The following is a 27854-nucleotide window of genomic DNA, read 5'->3' as shown; positions in this document are numbered from 1 at the left end:
TATATTTCACTAGATGTGTGATAATGGGCCTAGTTTCTTAACCTCTCTGAATTTCATTTTCTTCTTATGAAAAAAAAGAAAGAAAGAAACTGTGGCTATTGAGTAATTGAATATAAATAAATTACTTAGAACTGGACCTATTACAGTAAACACTGAATACATACTAGCTATTATTGTTGGTAGTGAATTGTCAATATTTGCAGTTACTAATGGAAATTTTTGAATTGCACTAGAGAGAACATATTTTTAAAAGCAATTTTAAAATATTTGTGTACTCCTTCATGAAATATTTACTGAATACCCTGCATATACTAGATGTGCTACCTTCTAGAAATTTAATATTGAACAAGACACATATGGCTCTTGCCCTCATCAAGTTTATAGTCTGTGGGAGACAGACATTAAGGAAGCAGTTGCAATAAATGAAACTTTAAGTAAAAAAGTAAGTACAGAGTGTTATAGGAAAACACAAGGTGACTTAATTCTGGCCTGTGTATTAGAATTCTTTTTAGGAGGGGTGAAAATTGAAGTTGAACATGGTAGAGTTTTCCAGGCCTACATAGTCTAGGGGTCATGGGGGTCATGAGTATGGATTCTTTTTTTTTTTTTTTTTGAGGTGATGGATATGTTTATTACCTTGATCATGGAGATGGTTACCTGGATGTGTGCATATACCCAAACTCGTGAAATCATATACATTAGTATGTGCAGGTGTTTTGTTTGTTTTTTTTTTGTACAAATTATACCTCAGTAAATCTGAGAAAAACAAACAAAAACAAAAAAACACCCAGTATCCATGAGACCACTCCATAGTGCAATGTAGAGACATCTCCCAATGAATATGGATTCTTGAATAAGATTGCCTAACTTAACCTGCCTGGCTCAGTAGTGTGCAAGATAGGTTCCCTTGAGTAAGCTGTTTAAGTTGTGTTTGTCTGACTCAGTTTCTTCACTTGTAAAGTGGAGAAAGGCTAGTACAGACCTCATAGGGTTGTTCTGAGGATTAAAAGAGGTGAAAACTCAGAACCGTCCTTCAACGTCGTATGTACCCAGTGAATGTTGACCATATTATCAGAGAGGATTCGAGCTTTTACAAAGTCCTGATCACTGCAGTGTGATCATGGAAGGACCTAAAGTGTCTGACTTTATTTCTTACATGTAAATGTGACATGATCCTATGTTACGAAGTCTCTTCAGGCTTTCATCCCCTCTTCCCCCTGGAAGTGGTTACAGAGCTTTCTTTCATAATTCACATGAGTTTCATCTTCAAAACGTTAAGTCAGAGTACCAAGATGAACATATTTATATTTTCCTTGATGGGTTCATAAAAATGGCATTTTTGAGAGCAAAAAATAACCTAGTCAAATTGCTGTCGTCAGGTAAATTTTAAGTGGGATTGAATGAATTAAAAATGAAGCATTGTACCAGTGTTCTTGGAAAGTTTATGGAACAAAGTCTGCTTTACTAACCTTAACAACTTAGTCATTTTCTCTGTGTGTTGCCCTCCTCCCCACATGACTCAGTAACATAGTTACATTTATTGGTTGTTTACTTACTTTTAATGCCCTTCATTCCACTAAAGTTTTTGAGGGGTGACAAAGGGAGCTCTAGAATGCATGGTTTGAATTGAAAAGAGACGTTGTGTGGTCAGAATGAGGATGAGTGGAGAAATTGTAGGGAAGTTCTGGTTTTGAACAGCCTGTTTATTGTGCCTTTTTATTAAATGAAAACACTAAAGAATGATTTAATTTGGTGCAACCGTTAAGTTCTTATTATCCTGCTCATTGATAGAATCTGATAAACTTCGATGCTTTTTTTAAAACTGTAGAATTTGTAAATATAACATTTTCTGTTGATTAAATACAAGCTGTCATGTTATGTGAGGGCTCAAAAAATAAGTCCCAAGAAGTGTTTTCAAAAGGTATTAGATATCCTCAGGTGAAAGCATGTATATTCATAAAAATTAAAAATTGTTTTACAAATGTATATTATACTTACTCTGACACGATCTATTTAATTGTATTCTCTGTTGTGACCTTATTTATAACCAGCTAGAATTTGAGCTTTTAAAGTGTATTTTTTGTTTGTTTTCTTTACTCTTCTTTTGTGGTGGTCTTAATTTCACTTTTGTGTATTGAATTTTTTTTTGTCAAATGGCCAGTCCCATGATGGATGAACTTGACTCATACTTTGAAGACTCCTGAATTTAATTAGCAGTCTGATATTACTTAGCTCACAATACCTAATTTAAAAATTATATTTATTAAGGAAGAAAAATAAGGATAGTAAATAAAGGGGGGAACATTAACTTTTTAGCAGTTTCTAAAGTGAGTTTTACTTTTGATATTTTTGTTGTATTTCATTCATATCATAGTCTAATGTAATAAAGTTTTGTAAGGTTTTTATAGGATTTTAAATTAGTTTATTGGTTTTACATATTTTAATGTGAGAGTAATTCATATTTAGGGGGAAATGGACCAATGTTATCTTGAGGAGCTGCTGTCTGTAGGATAATATCAGATTCTCTGCTGATAGTTTACTTTGAATTTCTATCATATCTGCTTGAAATATTACTACACTTTTAATGCTCATGTTTCCTGTCATATTAGTCAAAGGACAGACACATATATATTTCCAGAAAAGCCAATTAATTTATCGTGATATCTATTTGGAAACTATTATAAAATTATATTTATTTGTATCAGTAAGACAGATCATTGATTATGAATAGGCAATTGTAACATAGTAGTGAGTAATAGAAATTTAGACCCATATAATAGATCATTTCCTTTTGGTTCTCTATTTTTAAGGTTCTAAATTTTTTACTTATTAGCTCTTTCTTGCTACTTTATTAGCTATAGGAGCTAGGATGCTTAAAGATCATTGTCAGAAGGACAATTACATTATTATTATTATTATTATTATTATTATTATTATTATTAAAAGTCAGTCAGGTGAAAATGCTATCTCTTCTCTCTGCCCGGTGGCAGCCAGCATTAATTCCCTTACTTGTAAATGACTGTTTTGCTTAGGGAATGAATATTAAAAAAATCAAGGAAAACTGTATTGTCTTATAATAAATAAATTTATGTTTTTATATACCAATTTTAACTTAGAAATTAACTAAAATACACTTGACCATTATTTAAAGGCTTAGAAATTCAGATGTCTAATAAGATTATTAAAGGTAAAAAGATTTACACATCTTTCCAATGTCAGTTTGTTGGGCTTTAGTATTTAAAGAGTTCTATTTCAGTTAAAGTGTGACTTGTCAATTCCCATAAAATTCTTTGGCCACACACAAATATTGAGCTCCTTTAAGGCCAGAAAAGATAATCTATATTTCTGCCTCCAAAGGGTCTTCTGCTAGTAGATAATGAGTCTCTGAGATCACAGTTTTCTTGGTTGCTTGGACTCACTGCAGGTTCTGTGTTTTTCCTGGTGCCTGGCTCTCCTCAGACTTCTTGGCTTTCACTCAGTATTTTGGGGGACTGATTTGGTTTCCCTTCAGGTTTTGTTACCTGTTTCTCCTGGGAGTCATGCTACAACACTGTGTCCTTTCTCATTTGCCCAACGGATTTTCACTGGGGAGCTCCATGACTGTTAGATGCCCTGGTTCCGTGCTCTCCAGCGGCTCATTGATGCTCCGATTACTTTGGAGCACATTTCACAGTCATCTAATGGACACATCTTTTGCGTTCTGGAAAATGTAATCCCCTTTTGTAGACAGCCTTGATGAATTACAAGGTGAGCTGCTTTGGAGTTTGTGAGGATCCCTATGTTTTGTAGAATACATAAAACAGACTTAAAATGATGTAAATAGAGTTTGGTTTTACTTGGGACTTTTTTTTTTTTAAGATTTTATTTATTTATTCATGAGAGACACACGGAGAGAGAGAGACAGAGACACACGCAGAGGGAGAAGCAGACTCCATGCAAGGAGCCTGATGTGGGACTTGATCCCAGGTTCCCAGGATCACACCCTGGGCTTCAGGCGGTGCTAAACCACTGCACCACCAGGGCTGCCCTTACTTGTGACTTTTAAAGTACAAGCCACTTGTAGCCAACTACCAATAGTTCTTAAAGACCAAATGAAAAAATCAGAAGTACTATTTTGCACATCTGTCAGAGATAGCATTTTTACATCATAATTTCCCCCCTTTGGAACAAAATATAGACAATATAGTTTGTCATTAAACAGTGATGGAGAGTCATTTGTAGCTATTATATAGCCTGAGAGGTGAAGTGAGAAAAAAGAACTACTTGTAATGATCATCATCATTTTAATAAAGTGAAGTATTTTCCACTAATTATGTAAGTATATTGTTTCAGCTCTTGGGTCTTATAACTGTGCTTGTATGTATGTATATGTGTATGTGCATTCATATATATATGTGTGTGTATATGTATATACATATATATGTATATATATACAATGAGGATGAAAGAGAATGACAGCAAGAGCGAAATTGAGAGTTCAGGAGAAAAGAAGAGAGAAGTGCCAACTTGGAGACAAATAGAGAAAGTGATGAAAAATAAGAGGGAGTGCCTTTATTAAAATACCATAAATTCTTCACAGAAGTGATATGCTTCCAGTGGAAAGGATAACCCTACTTGCCTTCACACGTAGAAGTTATCATAAAACCAAGATCCTCCCCCAAAGAGCTTATGCAGCTTATTTTAGGTGCATTTGAATAGCTACTATAATTGTTAGGGGCAGTGAAAAGGGACTCTGCTAGTTTATAAGACTTTTTGATAAAACTGATATATGTAGTCCAGACTACAGTCCTTTTAGAAAAACAAAGCCAGGAATGTCTAGTTTTTAAAATCAGGTTTTAAAATTAATTATGATTGTTCTTTGTTTTTATTTGCATTGAACAGACTCTTTGTTTCTTTTTCATTTTGGTGCTGAAGATAAGAGATAAGAATCATGGGGTCTTTTCTGGCATGCACTAGAAAGTTCTTTATCCTATTAACTAATGCAGATCTGTTTCAAGTCCTTTTGAAATAAATTTCTTGGCATCTCACTCTCTCCTGAAGTTGGTGAACCTTTTAATCCAGGTTTTTCAAAGCTGTACCCTGACAAACAGAATTCATGGATAACCTTACCCACATACTCTTGACAACTATGAAAAAGAAAAAAAAAATCACTCAAATCTATCATCAAAATGATGCCTCTTTTGATAGGACAAATGGATATGGTGATGCTTTAAAGCAAAGAAACAAACTGCTATAGAAAAAAGTGTAGTATTTTGAATATACTAAACATAACCCATAAGTTTAATTGTCTTCATTGAAACATTGATTAAAGGTAGATTAAACCTATGACTTAAGATTCTGTATCTTTATAATATTTGCTTTTCCCATGTACATGATTCCTTCTCTAAAAAACACAGCTTACTTTTATTTTTCTCTCTCTCTTCCCACTGCATGTATTGCAGGTTCTGACAAGTCCTTCAGGAAAGAAAAAAATGACAACGCATTTAATGTAGCTTTCTCTTAATTTATTTGTTGAGAGAAACTTTCTTACAATAGCCACATACTGAATACAATACTGAGAATGCCTATATAAAGAGAATCTGGAGGTGCCTGTGTGGGTCAGTCGGTTAAGCGTCTGCCTTTGGCTCAGGTCATGATCCCAGGGTCCTGGGATCAAGCCCCACATTGGCTCCCTGCTCAGTGGGGAGCCTGCTTTTCCCTCTGCCGCTTCCCGTGCTTGTGTTTCTCTCTCTCTCTCTCTCTCTCTCTCTCTCTGTCTCTCTCAAATAATAAATACAATATTTGAAAAAAAGAATCTAAAATGTGAGGGTGAGGAATACCACTCTTGATTCACCTAAATCCAGTACTATAAAAAATATGACAGTAAACAAGTATGAGCTAGTTATTAATTTAAATATCAAGTCATCTGACTGTTGTGGAACTAACACAATGATTATGGATAGAGAAAACTCTGGCATGTGTGATTTACCCTTCCTAAGCCTGTATCCTTATGAGTAGCATACAGGGCTGATAGGTGCAGCTGTAATCAGTATGACTGTGTTGGTTTTAGATAGCCAGCATCCATTCAAATTGGTTGACACCCTGTGATACTCCCTACTGAGGTATCTTAATTATCATCCTTAACAATAGTTTATTGTATTAAAAGAAAAAAAAAAGTATTATATATATTGTCAGAGTGAAACCTACATATAGCATTTGTCAGTTTGTTTCCAAGATTCACTTATTTCTAGGAAAATTGGGATAAATAAGTTTTCCATTACTTCTTAAAAAATGTTTTTGGTTTTCAAACAGATACAGTTTGGGTAAGATTATTTTTGGCATAATATATTCACCTTGAAACACTGTACTGTGGTCATACACTTCAAAATTTTAAAACAGCATTGTAATCAGTTTCCTACATACAAAGTGCTATTCACATTTACATTTATTATTCATCTTTATATTTAACTGGACCTTGAGATGGAGTTTTCAAAATTTTTATTTCAAAAATACCTTTTCTGGCACGTATAACTAAATTTCCAGTTATTTTCTTAAATCACACATGAAGGGGACACCTTAGTGGCTCATTGGTTGAGCTTCTGCCTTTGGCTCAGGGCGTGATCCTGAGGTCCTGGGATGGGATCCCCTATCGGGCTCCCTGCAGGGAGCCTGCTTCTCCCTCTGCCTATGTCTCTGCCTTTCTCTCTCTGTGTCTCATGAATAAATAAATAAAATCTTTTTAAAAAATTGCACATGAAGTTTCTCTTGTTATATGAGTGGAATATTACAGAAGACTATGTCGAGGACTAACTATGAACCTCTTTACCATAATCTGAATATTAAGGAGATGCTAAAAATCACACCATTGTACCACTTGCTCTCCACTAGTATTTAATCTATTCAGTTAATTCAAATATAACACACATAGAATTATTGAGGCATTGTTTGCATTTTTGGCATGTGAGAGAAATTCCATGTGATTTTACCTGTATGCTAATGTATGAAATAAATTTCAGTCATAACTGTGGTTTGTCTCTGTATGATGAAAACAGTATATAGCGATTATAATTGCAAAATATCATGGTAATATATTTGCAATAATTTGTGAGTAATTTATTGGCATGACATGGAAAATAACCATGACTTGGATTTTCTATTAAATTAGTTCATGATACAAAAGTAAAAGGAATTAAAAATTAAAACGCTGTGGATTTAACCTATATAAAGTTTGAACAAGCTTTTGTTTGGTTGACAATGTTGAACTATGTTGAACCATGTTGAACTATCTATTATTAGATGTCCTGAAGTTAATGGTAATAATTTGAATATCTAGAATACCTCCCTGCTATATTCAGTCTGCGAAATCCTTGTTACATTTTTTTCAAACTTTCTTTCCCTTATATTTAACATTGGAGCAAATATTACTTTATTCTCTAAGGATTATAACAAGTGAAAGGATAGGATACCAACAGATTACAAGTTATAGACCTTAAAAATGTTGTAATATTTCTCCTTTGCACCTGGTTTAAATGTGTATCATTTTTACTCATCACTGAGGAGTAGCTGGTAGAAAGAGAGAAAAACATTACCTCGGCATTTTTGATATTTTCACTAAAATTCCACATTAATTTGTCAAATTCTATAATTGTAAATGTAGCTTCAAATATTTTATTGAACATGTTTCCTCATATAATTTTTTTGTGTGTGTAAGTCTGATTCTGGGTAAAAGAAATTGGGAAGGCTTGCCACAGCAGTTGCACAGGCTATCTTAGCCTGTAGTGACTAGAGTAGTGACTAGATAATAGGTCTAATATGAAGGAAACAATGCTAATGTGGCTTTATCTCCAATGTTAACATTCTATCAGCTTTTTGATACTTCTGTTACCTCCATAAGCTTTTAAGATAATTGTAAAAAGTCACAAAAATACCTAAATATTTTACCTTGGTACAATTCAATAAATATTCATTGAACATTTGCTAAATGCAAAACCTTTTAAGGCGACATTTGGTGGTGGTGGGGGGACATCTTCTCTTGACAGCCTTCATTTGGACAGTAGAAAAATTCTTGTAAACATCACAGGACTATATCATATAATAACTGCAATAGATGCTCACAAAATACTGCGGAGCTCAAAGAAGGGAAAAATCACTCAAACCATGGAGATGAGAGATTAGATAAAGGTGCCAGTTTTGAACTGGGTCCTGGAGGTTATACAGGCTCTCGGAGCACCTGGCATAGGATTGATATTGAGCATTGGCATGCCAAGACATATAATCATGCTCATTCTTGGATGTGGCCAAAATCTTGTGGGACTGAGATACAGGGTATAAAACAGGTAAGCTGAGGACAGATAGGGAAGGCTCTGAAATACAGGCCTGGCTGTTATTCTGTAGACAATGGAAAAATTTTGATTTCTGGGTTTGGTGTGGGGATTGGGCAATGGGCTTTATGTTAATGTATCTTTTGGTCAAGGCACTTGTTAATTTAATAGTTTATAACTCTGCAACATCTTCATGCCCCATTGTTAAGCACAGTCTTGGTATTCAAGAGATTTGTACTAAATAAACAAACCTTAATCTGACTTGCCATTTATCATTCCATTTATCTGTTGATTCCCATTTTGTACCCTTGTCTCAAGCCACTCTATATCACTCCATACTTCTTTCATTTCTGTGCTCCCCACCGCCCCCCTCCCCCTTAGCATAACCTCACCCTTTAAGTTTCCCTTGGAGTGTTGTCTGCTTTTTGAATCCTGCTTTGACTGACTGAGAGTTACTCAGTACTCAGTACTCATGTACTCCTTCCATGACTTCCATAGGATCTTCTTTCCATCTCTGTTTATAGTGTTTCCCACAGTTGCATCTTCTCACTAGATTGTGATGTCATTAGATTGTGAGTGTATCAGCTAAGAATCATTCATTTTTATTTCCTTATACCAAGCACAATATCAACACTAAAGAAATGCTTGTTGGACTGGATTAAATTTTCAAGCAATATAGATTTAATGGCAATTGAACTTATGCGTTTTTAATGTAGGATATATGTGACACATGTTACATATGAATGTTGTGGAAACTCTCATTTGTCTATAGGTTCTCATTTTCCCTGTAATATTAACCTGTAAAGACTGAAGTTTGAACTTCAACTATGCATATGCAGCTAAATGTGGTAAATCATAGAAGTATATGTAAGGCACAAGTGACCCATGAATGCAGGCAGATTTCCTGTTCTCTTTGTAGTCATTCAAATAGAGATAGTCTTCTGGACACAAAACCCTGGGTTTATTTTGTGGGGTGTTAATTCTGAATTTAGAGGGGAAAAATATAAGCACTGTGTGTGGGTAGAATTTTGAAAACACTATCTTTTGAAGAATCTTAGCAATATTTTTATATTCTCAGTGATATATTGATAATCAATAGTAGGTAGCATGGCATTCATTAGACATTTTGTTCTTCTTTCTTTTCTTTCTTTCTTTCTTTCTTTCTTTCTTTCTTTCTTTCTTTCTTTCTTTCTTTCTTTCTCTCTTTCTTCTTTCTTTCTTTCTTCCTATCAAGACTGAGCAGGAAGCTGTGTTGGCAACCACCACATTGGGTGGGATTCAGGAGGAGGTATACTAGAAAGGAATGAAAACAAAGATTGCTTTGGTCCTTTTTTAAGGAGGAACACACTAGCTGGTTTAGAGTATTATTTCTCTCTGAGAAAAGTGGGACCCCAAGGGAAAATTGTCCAGTATGTCTACCAGTCCCATTTTTTTAGCCCTACATACTATAATCATTTCTGTATTCTTTGCCCTTAATGAAATAATTGTTAGATGCTGGAAGTTAGCGATTGTCGTTTGGATAGAATGAAGGAGTTTTACTTTGGAAAAAATAAATTAGTAATGGAGTGGCAGAGAAGAAAAGACAGAACAGCTTTTCTGTTTTCCGGTTTGGATTCTGCTCGTGGCTTTGCTGCCTTGCCTGCAGTGATGGGTATTGCCAGAACTTAGGGAAAAACAAAGCTAAAATGGCAACATCTCTTAGGAAAATCTGTAAGATTGTGAGAAGGCTGGGTGGTTGTGGGGAGTGTGAGTTGGAGAGCAGATGCCTTTGGTCTGAGTTTCAGTCCTCACAGTCTGTTTGCTTTCTGGCTTTGAAATATTTTTTGTTTCTACCTCCTTGGTTTACAGGGAGCTGGGGAGGCTCGTTTTTGTTGTTGTTTTGAAATGTAAGTTTGCCAACAAGTGAAACAGAAAATAACTGCTGTGACAGACATGTCCCCTAAGACCTTTGCTTCTAAGGGAAACACCTCTGCTTTATGTTAAAAACAGAGGCCCCAGCATTGTAATATCAGAGTCTTTTTGTCTGCAGTGCAATATGAAAATGTAAAATTGTCCCTTTGTATTTTTAGCTTTTTTTTTTCTTTAAAGGTCATATCAACTTTGAAGTCTTAGAGCAATAGTTTCACTGCTGCCATGATTTGGTTTTTTTTTCCCCTTTGCTTTTTTTTTTTCTTTTTTTAATTCTTAGGGCAGACATTGTGCTAGTGCTGAACAGCTGCTTTAAATTCTACTTATGAACGGAAATTTGAGGTTTTTAAAATGCTCCTATTTAATCATGATCAGATCTCCTCTGATTGATGCACTGCTCCTGTTGATTATTTTTGTACTTTTCATTATTTGGCTTCCTTGGCAGTACAGGGCCATTCTAACTTAGATTCCCCTTAAAAAGGTGTATTAAGTAGATATGTACTAGCAATTCTTTAAACATTGTTGATGAATGAATTATTTTGTGTATTTAGATAGTCACTCAGCAAATATTTTATGTGTCAGACACCGTGTTAGCTCAAGATACATAAAAATGTGGAAAATATACATGGTCTCTGTCCTCATAAAACTGTCAATCTAAATTGTAGGTCAACCTAGTTATCTATCTAAAGATGTATTTTATATATCCTTTGTATAATACATATTACTAGCCCTTGTTAACATTATTTAGAGACCTTACTTAATAAACTAAATTCTTTTGTTTTGTTTTAAATCATGCTATTTGTACCTATATTTTATAAACTGCTTATTTTGAGGCCCTCAGAGTTACTGTGGAGCTTTAGGTCTAGGTTGGATTTTTCAGATTGTGTCCATTAGTATACTTATTTTCTTCCATTTACAGATAGTTTTTGGTAGGCTTATCTCATAAGGACTAGGTCCCTGGATCAAGCCAGTGGCATTCTCCTTGTTTGCTTTTTTGCCCTTCCTGAGAAGATTTATGGAAACAAAGTCAAGAAGTTTCTATTTCCAACTTATGTGTAATCTGTGTGAAGGTTGTGATTCCTATAGTCAAACTGAAACCTAAATCAAAATGGGGAATGAGGTGCAGAAGCAAAAATGTCATTGATCCAAGCTGGGATTTTTGTCTTAGAACTAGTCTATTACTAATCTAGAGTATTACCTGGATAGGCTACCAGATGCCCTAAGGACTAGAGCAGTTTTAAAGTTTATCCCTTATTTGAAATACACCAAGGGTCATCTCTGTAAACTACAAACAACACTTAGGAATTAGGGAATTGCATTACAAGTAAGTTAAAATTAAACAAATGGCAAATCACTAGAGATATGGATTCTTTTCTGTTTTTGGCAGAATAATCTTTATTATACTAAAAAAAATCTATTTAGAAGCTTATTGCAACTAGTATTTTTATTTTTTTCTTTAACAGAGATGAGAAAAACTATTTCAGAGAAGAGAATATGCCATAGTGAATCTTAGGCAAATGGAGTGTTGATTAAATGACTGCTGATATTTGGCAACAGGGCTATAGACAATAGATCAGATTTAGAATAGAGTCTACTAAGCATGTGTACAGGATTTTCTGGGACAATTTTAGTGTCAAATAGTATGATGAACCATCCAAATCACCCAAAGGTTTCAGAATTTTGGAATCTAAATTATATTTTCTGGACTGTCTTACTCATACATAAGTGGCAAAAATATATTTGCCAGAAGATAAGTCATTTTTTGGTAGGTTTGTTTTCTATAAAAGATAGCTTCTGTATTTAGTGTGCATCATAGATATTCAGAATAGAAAAAATGTAGTGGATTCTGGAGCTAAAGCCTTAGGATTAAATCCTATCCTGCTACCTACCAGCTGTGTGACTTTGGGCAAGCCACTCTGCCTCCCTTTCTTGGCTTCCTCAGCCACAAATAGGGACAGGGATAGTGATGAGGATGGTGATGGCTTGCAGGGTTGTGAAGATCAGGTAGGCAGGTAAGTTGGTAGGTATGCAGGCAGTTGTAGTGATATTTTTCACTTACAGTGGTTTATTAGAGGCTGTATAAGTATTAGCTACCTTAATTAATTTTATATTTAAGTAAAAGAACTATCACTAAAGTGACAACCAATACTGAGATATTCTGGAATAGTTCTAATATCAAATATTATGTTCACTCTTACATTCAACTTAAACCAAAGGTCACAAATTGATGGACTGGCTATTTGGGTTTGTTTCTTTTCTTTTGGTTTTACTGACATTAAAATTTCGGATATTTCTCATAAAAATCCAAATTGGGTTTTTTTCCCCCTTATAATTGGATGTTTTGGTCACATTGAGCCAGCAGTCCACCCTGAAGACCTTAAGCCAGAGCAAGGTCACAGCAGCCTCTCTAGACTGAAAGTCTGGTCTGCAGGTTTCTCATCGTGACCACCGCTAGGACCCCACACACACACCACAGGCATCTGCACAGCCACGTTCTCTAGTCACTGCTTTACCTGTCCAGTTCCTTTCAGTCCCTGGATTTCTGTGCCTTTCTGCAATGCATCCTGGTTTTTAGTTGAATTTTTCTTATATAATGACTTTTTGAGACAAAATATTAAAATGGATGATTTAGGGAGCATTTTTCTCTTTATATATAAGTTCCTGAAATATAAACAAGCAAAACATTTGGAAGATATGATCAAAGATAGCAGAAGCTTAGTATATACTAAGCCTTTACACCTAGAAATATAGTCGGCCACAAAGAATCAGATTCATTACCTAAAATTAGTTATAGGAGAAATTTTCATTTGAGTTTTTGGTTACTCCTAAGATTTTGATGATGACTAGCCTTCAGTATTTTAATTGATAATTTAAGACTTAGCATTAGTCCTTTCTTTGTAGTAAGGTTACATGACACTTAGAGGAAAGAGAGGATGTTAAAATTGCATGCCTGTGTTACCCCAAATTAGAAATCTCCAGGAACCATATGCTTTGAAATACTTTGGGGAAGGAAAAAAGTTCTAGATAAAAGAACTTAAAAATTCATTAGGATATGGAAAAACAGAAAGTCAAGGAAAATAATAGAATCATGTTGTTAGTAGGCATATAATATGTTCATATGTCTGCTTATATTTATATTAAATATAAATGCATGCTAATGGTCTAAAATAAGAATAATGAAAGATTAATCATTTTGAATCTACCACCAGTCTTAGAATATAACTCATATAACTTATTACCAGTTTTTATATTATCTTTAGAAATAAAGGATAGTGTATAATTTGTGAAATAGTCACATCATCAATTACCATATCATAAGGAATTATCCATAATTAATAGATGTTCAATTGATTGGTTCTCATGGAACTTCTTATTTGTACTATTATAATTTCCATTTTCAAACATTTTGTACTCTCACCGACCCATTAAATTCTGGTGCTTACCATAAAATATGCCATAATAGAAGTATTAGAAAATCATAGTCATTCTTTTTAAGAAGAATAAAATACCAGCATTGGAAAAAACCATAATGGTCAACTAGTCCAAACTTTTAGGGATATGTGTGAATCTTCTCTATAGTATTTCTGATACATGATCTGTCTTCTGTTTGGGCTTAAAGTGTTGTGAATCTCATTATCTCAAGAGACAATTCTTTTTTTGGTGGCTCTGACAGTTAGAAGGTTCTTTTTAACACTGAGCCTAAATGTAGCTTCTCTTAATGTCTGCTTTTAACTCTTATTTTCTTGTCACTATCTGTAAATCTTTTGTATATTATATAGCTTTTTAAGTATTTGTTTATGTGCTTACTTTCTCAGTATAGAGCACACTGGCACATAGTAAACATTCAATAAATATTAAATGAATGAAGAGTTTTGGTTCTGGTTCTGCCTTCTAAAATAAATCTTTAAAAAATAGGACATAGCAGAAGGTTACCTTTCAACAGTTTTCTTTGATCTATATAGTGAGCTGGGTATGCCATACATAGCACGTGCACATGCATACACACACACACACAAATCCATGTATAAAATGTTAGAAATGAACACTTTTTTAGATATTCTAAAATCCCTCATAGAAATTCCACAGGGGCAGAAATTAATATACAAGTTGGTAAAAACATTTAAGACCTGAACTTTAGTGGTGGCTCCTGGAATGAGGCCCATGTTAACACCGAAGTAGGAATTCTAATAAAGCATTCCTTGATAATGCTCTGTGGATTTCCAAGAATCAGGAAGACTACCTTCGTTATTATTATTTTTTTTAAAGTTACCTTCGTTATTATTTTTATAAAACCTGTTTTATCCAGTGTTGGCAATTGAAACAACATTGCTAACATTGAGGTTCAACAGACAATGTAATTTAAACGTATTTTCTCTCAGATTATAGTTTGTTACTGTTTCTTATATTTACCCACACTACCTCCAAAATATGAATAAGGGTTTACATTTCTTGACAGTACTGTGACAGCAGTGCTTATTAATTCTGAATAGTTTCTAAATACTCCATGAGCTGAGGGGATATAGTCCATATGGCAAGTAATTGGTGGTGTTTAAACTATCTTGACATCACTCCATTTTGAAGTGCCTATTATTTCAGTCTGCTTTTTTGGTGGTAGCCAGCAGAAATCTACCTGAAACTGCACATTTTCGATTGATTTTCTTTTGCCAGGTGATTGACGGAGCATTCTAACTCAATTGTTTTCTCTTGGAGTGCTTGTTTTAAAACATTTTATTAGAAATACAAAATGTTTTTATGTGAACTGCATGGTCATTTTGGGAATGGATGTGTTAAAATTACTGATGATAATGTATAGGGAAAGAAGAGTGTTAATTAAGTATTTCAGTAGCTAAATAGTTACATAAAATGAAAAAGAAATTCTATTTTTTCCTTTCACTATTGTGTTGGTTTGATTTTTTAAAAAAATTATCCTATTGGGGTTTATCTTCAGGGTTCTCACTCAGATGGCTGTAAAAAAAAAATGCTAGGTATCAATCTAAACCGAACTGTGAGTTCCTTATAATGCCAAGTGCAGCAAGTCTAGTGATACAATGCACCCGTGTTCTACATTTATTTTGTACAATAGAAACCCATTTCTTTGTCTGGAAGTCTTAAGTTCTATACATAGAACGGGGAAATTGTTTACGTGAATAGCAATTTCTAATGAAACTTTTACAATGACTGAATCTTATAAAACATGCCCTACTCTTCCTTTATCCTAAGGGGATTCAACTTACCCTCAAGAAGCAGGTGGAAGGAACATATTTTATAAAAGTTGTTTGGCAATAAATGTCACACAGCAAATCCATATTCTGAATTCCTAGCAATGGGATAAAATTTTAGTATGTCGGTAGTAGGAAGACTGCTACCCTGACTCTTGGTGTCACTCAATAGTGATTTCTTTTAACTTAAATTGAAATTAAAATTATTTGAAGGTCCCAGATGCTGCAATGCCACATAGTAGAACTTGATTACTCACTTTTCCAGAAAGACTCAGAAATCTGAGCCTTGTGCAGTGAGTTCTAAATCCTATTTTTTTATTCAAAAATAAAAAATTTGGCTGTATAGAAATATTAAAATAACTCTTGGCTCTTTTTCATAGGTCCAAATATATTAAACACAGATGGCTTCTCATAGCTAATTAGATTGTGTCATATCCTAACCTTAACTATGCTTTACACTTGAGTGGTTTAAATTAGATTCAGTTCATTTCAATTGAATTCCAAATAACAACAATAAGAATAGATAACATTTATTAAGTACATATAATGTGTTTGGTACAGTGCTACGTGCTTTTATTTGTACTCATTTACTTCCCTCAAAATGTACAAATAATAAAATATTTATACTTCCTACAGTGAGAAAATGGAGACTCAGAGAGGTTAAGTAACATGGTCAAAGTCACCGAGCTACAAAATAGCATAAGTAAGACTCAGCCTGGGTTTGTCTAATCAGGGCTCATGCTCTGAAATGTTACCCTCATGCCTCCAGTTTGGTTTATTATGCCCTATGCTAGGTTGTGCATGAGATTGAAAAAATGAGTAAAATTGTTTGTGACCCAAAGAGTTTACAATCCAAAGTTAGTAGCTCACAGAGAACTCATGAAGTTCAAAATCCACTGTAAGTAAACTCGCTTCAGTTTTGGTTAAAAAGTCTCTTCTGGATTTAAAAGTCTGTTAGATGGGTTTCAGTAACAGAGATAAAGACCAGGATGTGAAGTTTCTATATTTAAATCTAGAACTTTCAAGGATATTCCTTACTGCAGTACAAAAGTTGTGCTTAATGTAAACTAAGATAAAAATGAATCACTGTGAACCACTAGCACATATTTTTAAAACAATTCTTTAATTAGTAATGATAATAGTAATTGATTGTTACAATATCTGGGTCCTTAGGAATCAATAAGCTCCTGTGCTTTAGCGCTCACATTTACAGTTTGTAGTTCTTACTGTTATTACCCAAATGTCTGTCCTACTCCCCTCTAACTCTTTGTTCTCCACCACTGTAGAGCCTAAATAATTTTTAAAAGAATAATAATTGAAACAGTTGCTCCTGATACACCTCAAGGAAATGCTGAGTTCTAAATTGGTTTAAAGCTACTTGTCCAGGCGAATCAATGTCGATTTAACTAAGTCTGTGCTGAATTGACCTAAATCAATTCAAACTACTATCATAAGTGGAACAAATCTTAAAATATATCATGGAATAATAATAACTGAGGATCATGCTCTACTTTTTTAATCGTGGAAATGTATGTGTAAACAAACTACTAAGAAAGAGGAAATGTTAAAATACCATCAGCTTATCCATTCTGCTTCCCCCCTGTAATTTTTTTAAAGACTTGATTATACAGCTGGCACCAGCAATAGTTGATTTCATAGGAAATGGATTAATCTTGAGCCCTGAAGATGGAAAAAACATATATTAACACCTAGTGATAATTATTTTGGAGATTATCCTACAAATTACTTACAAGATTGTGAATCCTTTAGAAGTTTCTTCTAAAAAAGCTGGAGGTTAGTCCCCTTCCTAAAAACTTTGCCTGTGTTCATGGGATTGAAATACTGGATTAAACTTCTCCAGATTGAACTACGATGACAATACGATAGCACACTTCTTTTCTAAACAGTTAAATGAAAAAATTAGTAAGAATCAATGTAAAAGTTGATAGTCTACCCCTGAGAACATATGGGAGAACAGGATATCATGGATTCCTTAGGAATGAGTTGTGATTCTGTACAGTGGTTTTCTTTTAGAACAGTCATTAAATATTTGCTTATCTTAGTTCCAAAAAGATGACGTTGCAAAGAGGGTGCAAAAAAAAATTAATGAAAAAATGTCAGGAGAAGAAAAAAAGGGCATTTACTTAATATAGGTCTAACCACAATGTTCCATAAAAGCTTGTATCCAAATAAAAGCAACAGAAATGATAAATATACTTCTAACTTTTGGGAGGAAAAAATCAGTTTTAAAGCATATATTTAAGTTCCTTCATAAAAAAAGATGTTCTATAATGAAAATGTGATGATATTTGGGTCAGGTCTGGTTCCAAATTCTAGTTCAGTGAGACTTTTATCAAATTATGTAACAGCTCTGAGCCAGTTTCTATAGATAAAATGGAGGCAATAATGTCTACTTTGTAGTTTTAAAAATTGCTTTATTGAGATTATTATACCAATCCCATTTAGTATATAATTCGTTGAGTTTTAGTATATTCACAGATTTGTGTAAGTATCACCACAATTTAATTTTAGCATATTTTCATCACTCTAAAAGCCATCTTCTGTCCATTAGCAGTCCTTCTTCATTCTCTTCCTTCCCAGCTACACTGCTCGTCTTAGGCGACCACTGATCTACTGTATATACAGATCATTCTCAGCATTGTATATTGTATGTCATTTGTGACTGGCTTCTTTCGCTTAGGTTCATCCATGTTGTAGCATGCACCAGCATTCATTTTTTCATTTTTTTAAATTATCAATACTATTTTGTTGTATGGGTATGCCACATTTTGTGTTTCCATTCATCAACTGGTATCTATTTGGGTTGCTTCCACACTCTTGGCTATTGTAGTACTGCTATGCATGTTTATGTACAAGTTTTTCTGTGGACATATGCTTTCATTTCTCTTAGATGTTTACCTAGAAGAGAGAATTGCTGGCCCATATGATAATTTTGTGTCTAACTATTTAGAAACTTCTCAAGTTTTCCAAAGCAACAGTACTATTTTACATACAGGTCAGCAATCTTTGATGGTTCTAGTGTCTCCAGTCTTCTCCAATCTTTGTTATTATCTGACCTTTATTATTTTAGCCATTCTACTGGATGAGAAGTAGTTTCATATTGTGGTTTTGGTTTACATTTTCCTAATGACTAGTTATAGTGAACATTTCCATAGGTGCTTATTGGTGATTTGTATTATCTTCTTTGAACAAATGTCTATTCAGATCTTTTGCCCATTTAAATAATGGATTGCCATCTTTTTATTATGAGTTGTACCATAGTTCTTTATAAATTTACATATAAATTTATATAAATATGTATGTATATATACACACATGAGTTGAAGAAACCTTTATATATTTTGGATGCAAGTCCTCTATCAAGTATATGATTTGCAAGTATTTTTGCCCATTTTTAGTTTTTTTCTTTCTTTAAAGTGTTATGCCTAGCACAAAAGTTTTTAATCTTAAGGAAGTTTATCTATTTTTTTCTTTTATATCTTTTACTTTTGGTGTCAAATCTAAGAAACCATTGCTTAACCCAAGGTCATGAAGATTTACTCTTGTTCCCTTCTCAAAAGTTTATGATTTTAGCTCTTATATTTCAGTCTGTAGTCCAATAGAGAGTTATCATGATGACAAGGAATAATACATGCAAAGTGTCTAGCTCACTGATTGGCACATCTTGGCACACACTTAATGAGAGTCATTCATACTTCTCTGAATCCAAAGTGAAAAAACATATGTCCTAGAAAATATCTTTAGATGCCTCCTACAATACTATTTTTCTTATTGCTTTTTGCAAGAAGATATAAATAAGAGGTATATATTATCTTGAAAGTATTTCTGTAGATATTTGAATCATTATAAGATTTTATTAATAAGTCATTTAAAATAACAAGAATGCAAAGAAGTGGAAGAAAACCATAAGACAGGACACATTTGAGCAGATTTAAGATTCTGCTACTCATTTAAGTAAAAATTTGTAAACATGAAGATACGTTATAGTATAATTAGCATATTCTCTTTGGAAAGTATATTGATATTGAAAACATTTGGTTTATAATATAATAATTATTATTTTTAATATTAGTTTTCTTAAGATATCACAGAATAGTGCTGTGCTTAGTAGCTTAGTTTTCTTTTTGGAAATAATATTTTGATGGGTTTTGTAAAACTTGGATAGATTATCTGCAAATATTTCTGGACAGTTTAGTAAGTATTTTAAAGAAAGACATGGTAAGAAATTCATGTTAGTAAGAAAATGAGTTTTTTAAAATCACTCCCTTTTGCAGTGGGTTATCTTTTGTCTCTGCATTCCATTTTTTCTGTATAATAGTTTGAATATGACATAGGCAGCTGTTGGTTTGAAACCTTTGATATGTTCAGATTGCTTTGTAGGAACTTCTAATATTTATTAGAAGAAAATGACTCAATTATTTCTGAAACTAGACTACTACATCCAGCAAGGTGGATAATGAAGGACTATTGCTCTAGTACCTATACCAGCCATGGATATAGGAAGAGGGAGGCTCTGAAAGCAACTATAGTTCATAGTTCACTTTAAAGAAAATACATTTTTATCATAAATATACACTTCACATTGAATAGAAAAGTATACTGATCGGTGAAAGAATCCTATTTTACCCCCTCTGAAAAAGGATAATCCCTGTAGGTCATTGACAGGGCAGAATGAAGAAAGCTTGCAGTGCAGCTGCAGCAGGCTTTGGATAAATAGAGGACTTAATAACATTCAAATATTTGTCCCAACCTCAAAGGACACCCTGAAATAGAACTCACTCTAGAGTTGATACGTTGTCTCCATATAAGTTCTGGTGGCACTTGCCCAGGGATTTCCTGGGGCATTTAATGTGTTCCGTGGACTCTTTAACCAGAGAAGTTACGGTAGCTCTCTTTGAGTGGGATTTGGCTTCGGTCCTTTATAAATAATGTCAGCAAAGTATGTAAGAATGACAAACTTGAAAATAGGAAATGCATATTTAAATCTCTGGAAAATCTTCCCTAAGGTTTGGTGTTCTTGGCCACATGAGAGCTAGGTTTTGAAAGGATTAATTACCTCACTCTAAACTTTCCTTCGAACTTCAGGACCATATCTCACGTTGCTACACACTCTGAGTGTGCATGTAGCCAACCCTCTTTGAAGTAAGTATTTTCTGGAAACATTCCTTAAAATGTTAAGATACATACTGGGTTTCAACACTCATCTTAGCTCAATTATAGATGCTTTACTATCTTTTAAAGGAATATATCATTTTCTAGAGTCCTGAGCAGAAACAACTATCTTGCGATGGAAAGCTGTTGATAATATTTTGGTAAAAAGGAATCCAAAACAAGTAAGTTTATTTAGCCATTAAAAATGTTTTAGGGGTCGTGTGTGGTTAGTTTAATGGAGAGGAAGCCAGTATTTTAAGAAGTCTTTAAATGATCATGCCTCCATAAACATAAAATCAGCACAACAAACAAACAAACAAAACAAACAAACAAAAACAAGAAGAGGAGGGAAAAGGATGTCCGGGAGGATTCTGTGTCCTTTGGAACACAAAGATCTTTCAGTCATGGGGGATTGGAATAGGGTGTTTGGGTAGTGGAAAAAAAAATGTTTTAGCATGTGGTAATGAGGTTAAAAGAAAAAAAAAAAAGCAATGGATGATTACTTTTCTCCACCAAGGCTCCTTTATCCTCATAAGCTCAGACAGTGGTCAGCCAGTATGACACCCCTCCCTGTTTTATCCATCCCTTAACTATGTTCTTTGACAGAACTGGTTTATACAGCTGGGCCTTTGTTAAGCTTCAGGGGAAATACTACAGAACAGCAGAAAATATGGCAGAGGACCTATAAAATGGTAAATGGTAAACACTATTGAAGGGCAGAATTCCAACTTTAAAGTTTTGATGCTTTTGTTTGGTTAGTTTTTCTTTTATGGATTTGTAAAGTGAACACCTTTAAACTTTTTTATCTTTGGTACTGACAGATTTTATGGTGATATAGGCAAATGGATGTTAATCAATGAGATTTCTTATCAACTATATTTTATTTTATTTTTTCAACTATATCTTAATAAACAGAATAGGAAAGAAATCAGTTACACTACTGACTAAAATTACAGTCTAAAATTAGACATTTATGTGATAGTGACATGGTATTTTAAAGAACATCTATGTCTTATGCCCTTAGCCGTAGAACTGATGAAAAAGAGAAAGTAAATTTGAAAAGCTATTTATTTCAGAATGTTTATCTATAGGACAGACTTTAAATTTTTTAATGGTAATTTGATAGTGACATTAGTGTTAGCCCTTTTTGAAATCTTGTGTAAACCTTGTAGTGAGATCTTTTTATATCTTCATACTTATCATACCTTTATAAGAATCTGATGATTTTCTTCTGTACGGTATATGACATACTCCTTTGAATTTTTATTTCAGGGGCAAGATACGGGTATCCTTTAGGTGACTACTGAACAGTTCATACCCATTTATAGGAAAAAGCTAACATTCCTAATTCGTCCACAGTGGCAGTAGGGACCATGCTTTTAAAGTATTTCCCCCCCTAAAAACAACAGGGAACGTGTTAAAACCAGAAAGATTAATGGGGGAAGAAGATAAACAGTTAAGACGTAAAATGAGTTTAGAGGTCAAGCTAGAAAAATAAGAAAGCTTATGGATTTAATTCATATTCATCCAAGCAAAGAAGCTTTGGCATGAAAGGGACCAAGAAGAGAGGCTCAGCATTCTTATAACATCAACCATAGCTGCATCCCGCTGTTTTGGAGTTTGGGTTGATAGATGCTCATCGTCTTTGGCACTGCACCCTTACTTTTGGACTTTTCATGATTATAATGGCAAATTCTTAATTTTGTTGGGAAGTTCAGAAAATTTGCCTGTGCCTAGTATTCCCATCCCTCACATCAGAAGCTGTTGTCCTAGGAAAGATTTTTGCACTGTATATATGTTCTTTGCTGTCTATTTTGAATATAACATAAATATTTTGTACTTCGTTCATTTTTCAGCAGCTGTTGTAGGAGCAAGCTGTAACCGAATCTGTATGGGGTATGGAAAGAGTCCCTTAAACGGGCCCCAATTGAGCAGTGTATAAACTTTTTCTTGTCAGGGTTATCTGGATTCCAAAGAGGATAGGGGTCATAATATTTTTCTTCGTTGGACTACTTAGACAGTCATTCTCAACAAATCTGATGCTGATGTTCAGTATTCCTTTTAGCTGTGAGCCTTGTTTCTCATTTCTGCTGGGGGAAAACACACACACACATACACACACACACAATTCTCTAGAGGTTTGCTTTTGAAGGCTTAACTTGCTTGATTTCACAATGACCTTTGAAAACAAAAGAAATTAAAACTAGATTGGTTACTTAATTATTTTTGTCATCATTATTAGATCCTAAATAAATTAAACATGCCACAGATTTTATTTCAAGACATACACCATGCTAAGAATAAGTCACTTTTGATTATGGAACAATTTGCTGTTTATTTAGACTTAGCCAGTAATGTGGAAGGGGAGAGAGAAAGTAGGGGTGGGGGGTTGCGCTTTAGGAGGAAGCTCAGATAAGGAGATAGGAGGGAGGGAGGGACGCTCAAAATAAGTCCTTTAAGGATATTATTTTGGAAAATAAAATTTTATATCCTATTTGCAGTTCTGCCATAGGGAGAGTCTCCTGGGAGAGTCAAAATTACTAAGTCATTAAAATAAGTGGTATGATATTTTACAGAGGGATTAATACAATTAAGCCTAAATAGATATCCTGTCCTACTTAAAACTTTTTGTTGTTGTTTTTGCATATGCACGTCACCTGACTAGTGATGTTCATGAATGAAAATCTACTTTCTTTCCCTGTGATTATGGTGAACTGTTTTCATAGATTGTCACAAACATGCCCATATATGTGCACATGCGAACATGTTAGACACTCATATCCTCATAAGAGCAATATGAAAAAAGTTGACTGGCATTATTTTGGAAAGCAATAACTAAAAGATTATTGTTACTCACTGTAGTAGTAATATTTAGGAATTACATTTCTTTTGGCTTTTTTCCTTTACTTTTTATGGGCTAACAAATTGGGAGGAGTTTGCTTCTATTTTTTTAAATTCTTTTCTCAAAATACATAAAATTTTCAACCAATTGTTTTGAATTAGACAGTAAGTGAGAGTTGTTAGTATATGATTATGATTAAGATGGTGCTGTCCAATCCTTAATAGAGAGGTTCCAGAAGAAGAGACTGTTAATTTCTATTAAAATATCATTAGACAGTAAAATCTTCTCCTCCCACTCCCCCTTCTTCCTCTTTATCTCTCTGTCTCTCTGCCTCTTTCTCTCTGACTCTCTCTCCCATGCACATGCACACGTGTCATGCACACACACACACAGTTGTACATATATACAAGACACAGACACTTCTCAAACTTCCCTAAAAGGTTCATTCAAGGACAGACAATGAAATAGAATTCATCCCTATCTCATTACCAATTATTCTGGTAGCAGAAAAGATGGTCCCTTTTCAGGGATTCTACAGACAATTTTTAAAGATACCTTTCTGGAGATTGAGAGAATAGATATGCATTTCATACAATATTCTCTCACCATTCTATCCAGCTGTCTATAACCTGAAATTTATACATGTGGCAACCATGTGTCTCAGAGAAATCTAAAAGGCTTCTGATTTTTTAGACTTTCTTTATTTCTTTGACTCAGAAGCACACAACTCCTTTTTCAACAATGTATCCCAACTTTGGGTTAAGAAAAGTGATACTGGTATTAAATGTTTTTTTTTTCTTAATTGTTACTTCTTATTAAACTCATAATAAAAAAGTTTTATAGCATATACTGGAAGAGATAGTTTTTTGCTAATCCCTAGATTTTTTTCTTCCAATCCTCTATCTGTCCCAGGAATGGAGTTTGTGGCTACTCAGTGCTCAGCTTTCAGATTCACAAGGAGCCGAGCATCTGGGGAGACTCAGGAGGTGAGCACTTTCACGCTGACTCAGAGACCAGCCGTATGACTCCAGTCTGGCGCTGTCACGCCTGGTTATGGAAAGACAAGAACAATGCCTCCCTTGAGAAGGGGGAAAAAAGTCTAGTGCAGTCACAATTTTGATGTAAAATTTAAATCATCCCTCCACATCCTGTGGACTTGGAGCTGTCAGAAAGGCAAAACCCATACTCGAATGGAAAAAGCTTTTTATTTCCTCAGAAAGTATTCTCTTTCTAACTGTAATAACAAGTTTTAGAACCACAAATCTTAATGCTAGATTATTCAAAGTAATTCATAAATAATTCGGACAAAAGGATTTTGACACTTTTAACCTGTAGATGGCTGAAGGTTGAATGTTCTTTTTCTATTTGTTTCTGATTAATGACAAATGTATAGCAATACACAAATTATATAATTCACAACAAATTGCCATTTATAGTTTGTATTGTTTCCTTCCAAACTCCTGGGATTGGTCATATTACCAACAACTTGGAAGAAATCTCCCTTCAATATTTAAAGATCTCAATCTTTTTTTATGTTTTCTTCAGGTAGATTTGGTTGAAATTTAGTGTATTTGACAATTAAAAAGATTCTGTGATCAAATGCTTAATAACCCAGATTTAGGCGTTTCTGTTTTTGAGACAAGGAAATAAAATTATAATAATTATTAAGTAAGTTAAATAAAGTTAGTTTTTTTTTAAGTGGAAAGCGCTTATTGCTATATTCTTGTGTTGTAAATCATGAGAAAAGTTTCAGTTTTTTTTTCCAAAAAGTACAGAACTCTATAAAAACATTTGCTACCTCTTCTCTTTATGAAAGTGACTTTGTATTTAGGAATCATAAACGTTCTTGTAACCAGTTTTCCTTCAGTCTTGTCAGACTTAGAATGAACACTAACTTTTCTAAGTATAAGAACATTGTGGAATGATTAGAGTGGAGTTTAATTAAATTTAATACCCTTTCTACCTTTTTATTTATCAGGAATAGTATTGTTTTAGGTACTTAGTAAGTGTAGATTAATGTTAAAGTAACACAATAAAACATAAAGATGAGAAGTTTTAGCTGGCCAATTCATTTGTTTAGATAAATGTTGGCCCTAAAGCCCAGCTGTTAGCTTACTCATAATAAAGCAATCTTTTTATTTAGAAAATTTTCTGAGGGTCTTCATACAATAACACATGGTCTAATTTTGGGGTGAATTTTCAGATATTTGCAATTATTAGTGAAATAGTAACAGAAGAACTTATAAAAATAATCAAATTTTGAATTCTGAATCATTGTAGCATGGAATTTTGCTATCATAAATTGTTTCTAAATGTTTACCCTTGATTATCTGCCTTTCTTGTTTAGAAAACAAAAACAAATGGGCTTTTAAAGTTAATTTTATTGCTTACTTTAAGCACATTAATTCACACTTTTGAAATATCCTGCATCTAACTCATAGACGCTCATTCCTTTCAGGTACTAAAAAGAATTAAATTCTATTTCTAAGTCTTATCTCTCTTTAACTTCACATATATATATTTTTTAAGTTTTATTTTCCACCCCCTTTGCAAAGAATTTCCTCATTTTTTGCTTGTTCTTATTCCTCCCTCTATCTCTGACTCTGGTGGGCTGGACAAGTTTGGGGGAAGCTATTTAGTAAAGACAGAGATGCCAGTAAAGGAAAGGGCAAAAATGTGTTGAAGAAGTTGAAAGTGGTGCTATTCTTATCAAAAAGAAGAGATAGTATAATAAACCACTTGATCTCAATGCAGAGAACATCTCAGAAACTAAATGTAGGACAAGGTAAACACGGGGAACAGCTTTGGTGAAGGTCATTTTGAATCTTGATGAAGGTAACGTTTTAAATTAACACAGTTTGGTTTAAACTTTTATATTATGTATGAACATATTTTATGTAAATTCAAATTATATTTCAGAACAGAATAATTTATTATTTGTGTAGCTGTAGCTCAAAACTACTTTTGTTTTTAGATTTCAATGTTATGACAAGTTTTGTTTATGAATACTAGTAGAAATAAGTTTCTACTCTGGTGAAGTGTATACTAAAATCACAAGGGAGTCTAGCCTTATTTATTACTCTGAGTTGTCCATTTTTATATTTCTATGAAATCTGTGTTTCTACTTCCATTTATAGTTTATGCCAGGACCTGATGAACTTGTTAATGATTCTAAATAACAATATAATGAATGAGGTCATTGTATGTGGGAAGCAAAGGGTATAGAAGTAAAGAGATTGGCATGTTCTGTATCAGAAACTCATGGCAAAAAAAAAAAAAAAAGAAGAAGAAAAAAAGAAAGAAAGAAAGAAAGAAAGAAGAAAAGAAAGAAAGATAGAAACTCATGGCAAAGAGGATTTATAGATAAGAGAAAAAAATTATACAGGTTTGAAATATTGCACGTTTACCACAAATAAAATTTCAACTTAAAAGACTTCTCAAAAAAAAAAAAAGTTTCTCAATATTATATATGACAGACTTGGTTATTAAATTCACATATAATGTTCACAAATTAAACACAAAGTTGATTCTTAGAAGGAAAATAAAGATGTAAGAGGGAAGAAGAAAGAATAAACCATAAAATATAAATAATAATAATTGAAATTCATAGATAAGAGTAACAAAAATATTTTTTCTTTCATAAAGTGATATGCTAATTTTGTGTAATTCTGCGTTTATAAACCACTCAAGAAGTGTTGGTCATTTCACCCATTTGGATCAAAACCTGTCTATTCAAAGCTAAATGTCTATGTTTATTTCCATTATTAGATGAGTAACATTCTACTGTGGGAATATCTTTGATAAACAGTAGAGTTTAATTCCTAATATTGATTAGCTTTCTCACAACAACTTTAATTACATAAGAGGCCAGACATAACTGCAAACCTTAAAAGTCTTGTATAAATAGTCTTATTACTAGAAAAACTTGAGGTTCCTAACTTCTAGAAAAGTAGTATAATCTGTGAGTATGAAGGACTGACCATTTTTTTAAATATATTATTTATTTATTTATTCATGAGAGACACACAGAGAGAGTCAGAGACATAGCCAGAGGGAGAAGCAGGCTCCCTGCAGGGAGCCTGATATAGGACTTGATCCCAGGACCCTGGGATCATGAACTGAGCTGAAGGCAGATGCTCAATAACTGAGCCTCCCAGGTGCCCCAGGACTGATAATTTTTATTTTATTTTTTAATACCCCGTATTTATTGTTCCCTTAAGATTCATCCTTTCAAATATTTTCTGTCATTTTAAAAATGCATTCTGCTATGCTTAAAATTTAACATGAGAGAGTAAATACTAAAAACAAGTATTTAGGAGAGCAATTAATGGAAGTTATAAATTAAATAAATGTCATGGTCCAGAATTTTAAAAGTTCATATTGAGAATGTTGACTTTTATAGAATTGTTTAAA

The 27854-nt window shown here is 33.6% G+C and overlaps 1 protein-coding gene across 22 annotated transcripts in view; it reads left to right on the top strand.

The window, feature by feature from the left end:
- Window positions 1–27854, top strand: part of SOX5 (SRY-box transcription factor 5) — a 1001956-nt gene that overhangs the window by 614879 nt on the left and 359223 nt on the right. The window contains exon 1 of one of the 22 annotated variants that reach the window (XM_041735843.1): window positions 24396–24427. The exons of the other annotated variants lie outside the window; for them this stretch is intronic. The gene's annotated coding sequence lies outside the window, so the exon portion shown is untranslated. Of the gene's footprint in view, window positions 1–24395; window positions 24428–27854 lie in introns of those variants that run through there. 22 annotated transcript variants of the gene reach the window in all.

This window comes from Vulpes lagopus, chromosome 21 (assembly GCF_018345385.1).
Source record: "Vulpes lagopus strain Blue_001 chromosome 21, ASM1834538v1, whole genome shotgun sequence".
In the NCBI taxonomy this organism is placed as follows: domain Eukaryota; kingdom Metazoa; phylum Chordata; class Mammalia; order Carnivora; family Canidae; genus Vulpes; species Vulpes lagopus.
Note: the sequence above shows the minus strand (reverse complement) of the source record. Positions and strands in the feature narration are given on the sequence as shown.